The following is a 2,500-nucleotide window of genomic DNA, read 5'->3' on the forward strand; positions in this document are numbered from 1 at the left end:
CTGTCTCTCTCTTTCTGTCTCTCACTCTCAATCTCTCTCTCTATCTCCCTCTCATTCTGTCTCTCAGTCTCTCTCTCCCACTCTCTTTCTCTCTCTCCCACTCTGTTTCTCTCTCACTCAGTCTCTCTCTCACACTCTCATTCTGTCTCTCAGTCTCTCTCCCCCACTCTGTCTCTCTCTCACTCTGTCTCTCCCTCTCACTGTCTCTTTCTCTCTCTCACTCTGTCTTTCTCTCTCTCTCATTCTGTCTCTCAGTCTCTCTCTCCCACTTTGTCTCTCTCTCTCATTCTGTCTCTCCCTCTCCATCTCTCTCTTACTGTCTCTCTCTCTTCTCCCTCTCTCACTCTCTGTCTCCCTCTCTATCTCCCTCTCATTCTGTCTCTCAGTCTCTCTCTCCCACTCTGTCTATCTCACTCTCTCTCGCTCTATCTCCCCCTCATTCTGTCTCTCAGTCTCTCTCTCTCTTTCTCTGAGTCTCTTACTCACTCTGTCTCCCTCTCTACCCCCCTCTCTCTCTCACTCTCTCTCTCTCTGTCTGTCTCATTCTGTCAGTCTCTCTCCCCCACTCTCTTTCTCTCTCCCTGTCTCTCTCTATCTCTCTCTCCATCTCCATCTCCCCTCCCCCGGTAATCTCTTGCTCTCTGCACACATTTAGTCACGAGCCGATTGCTCAACGAACTTGTTTTTGTGAGTGGTGTTTGTTTTCGAGAAAGTTTGTTCAGGTTTATTGGAGTCAGAGGAGGGAGTGTGGTCAGCGCTGTGGAATGTGCGAGGAGAAGGGGGGTGAGGGAGGAGAGAGGGAGTGTGTGAGGGGAGGAGGGAGTGTGGTCAGCGCTGTGGAATGTGCGAGGAGAAGGGGGGTTGAGGGAGGAGAGAGGGAGTGTGTGAGGGGAGGAGGGAGTGTCGTCAGGGCTGTGGAATGTGCGAGGAGAAGGGGGATTGAGGGAGGAGAGAGGGAATGTGTGAGGGGAGGAGGGAGAGTGGTCAGGGCTGTGGAGTGTGCGAGGAGAAGGGGGGTGAGGGAGGAGAGAGGGAGTGTGTGAGGGAGGAGGGAGTGTGTGAGGGGAGGAGGGAGTGTGTGAGGGGAGGAGGGAGTGTGGTCAGCGCTGTGGAGTGTGCGAGGAGAAGGGGGGGTGAGGGAGGAGAGAGGAGTGTGTGAGGTGAGGAGGGAGTGTCGTCAGGGCTGTGGAATGTGTGAGGAGAAGGTGGTGAGGGAGGAGAGAGGGAGTGTGTGAGGGGAGGAGGGAGTGTGTGAGGGGAGGAGGGAGTGTGTGAGGGGAGGAGGGAGTGTGGTCAGGGCTGTGGAGTGTGCGAGGAGAAGTGGGGGTGAGGGAGGAGAGAGGGAGTGTGTGAGGGGAGGAGGGAGTGTGTGAGGGGAGGAGGGAGTGTGTGAGGGGAGGAGGGAGTGTGGTCAGCGCTGTGGAGTGTGCGAGGAGAAGGGGGGGTGAGGGAGGACAGAGGGAGTGTGTGAGGGGAGGAGGGAGTGTGTGAGGGGAGGAGGGAGTGTGTGAGGGGAGGAGGGAGTGTGGTCAGCGCTGTGGAATGTGTGAGGAGAAGGGGGTGAGGGAGGAGAGAGGGAGTGTGTGAGGGGAGGAGGGAGTGTGGACAGGGCTGTGGAGTGTGCGAGGAGAAGGGGGCTGAGGGAGGAGAGAGGGAGTGTGTGAGGGGAGGAGGGAGTGTGGTCAGGGCTGTGGAGTGTGTGAGGAGAAGGGGGGCTGAGGGAGGAGAGAGGGAGTGCGTGAAGGGAGAAGGGAGTGTGTGAGGGGGAGTGTGTGAGGGAGAGTGTGGAGGGGGAGTGGGTGAGGAGAGAGGGAATGTGTGAGGGGGAGTGTGTGAGGGGGAGTGTGTGAGGGGGAGTGTGTGAGGGGGAGTGTGTGAGGGAGAGTGTGTGAGGGAGAGTGTGTGAGGAGAGAGGGAATGTGTGAGGGGGAGTGTGTGAGGGGAGAGTGTGAGGGGGAGTGTGTGAGGGGGAGTGTGTGAGGGGGAGTGTGTGAGGGGGAGTGTGTGAGGGGGAGTGTGTGAGGGAGAGTGTGAGGGGGAGTGGGTGAGGGGAGTGGGTGAGGAGAGAGGGAGTGTGTGAGGGGGAGTGGGTGAGGGGGAGAGTGTGAGGGGGAGTGTGTGAGGGGAGTGTGTGAGGGGAGGTGTGTGAGGGGGAGTGTGTGAGGGGGAGTGTGTGAGGGGAGTGTGTGAGGGAGAGTGTGAGGGGGAGTGGGTGAGGGGGAGTGGGTGAGGAGAGAGGGAGTGTGTGAGGGGGAGTGTGTGAGGGGGAGAGTGTGAGGGGGAGTGTGTGAGGGAGAGTGTGTGAGGGAGAGTGTGTGAGGAGAGAGGGAGTGTGTGAGGGGGACTGTGTGAGGGAGAGTGTGTGAGGGGGAGAGTGTGAGGGGGAGAGTGTGAGGGGGAGAGTGTGAGGGGGAGAGTGTGAGGGAGAGTGTGTGAGGGGAGAGTGTGAGGGGGAGTGTGTGAGGGAGAGTGTGTGAGGGGGCGTGTGTGAGGGAGAGTG

Source organism: Cetorhinus maximus, unplaced genomic scaffold, assembly GCF_964194155.1.
Source record: "Cetorhinus maximus unplaced genomic scaffold, sCetMax3.hap1.1 HAP1_SCAFFOLD_372, whole genome shotgun sequence".
NCBI classification, from domain to species: Eukaryota; Metazoa; Chordata; class Chondrichthyes; order Lamniformes; family Cetorhinidae; genus Cetorhinus; species Cetorhinus maximus.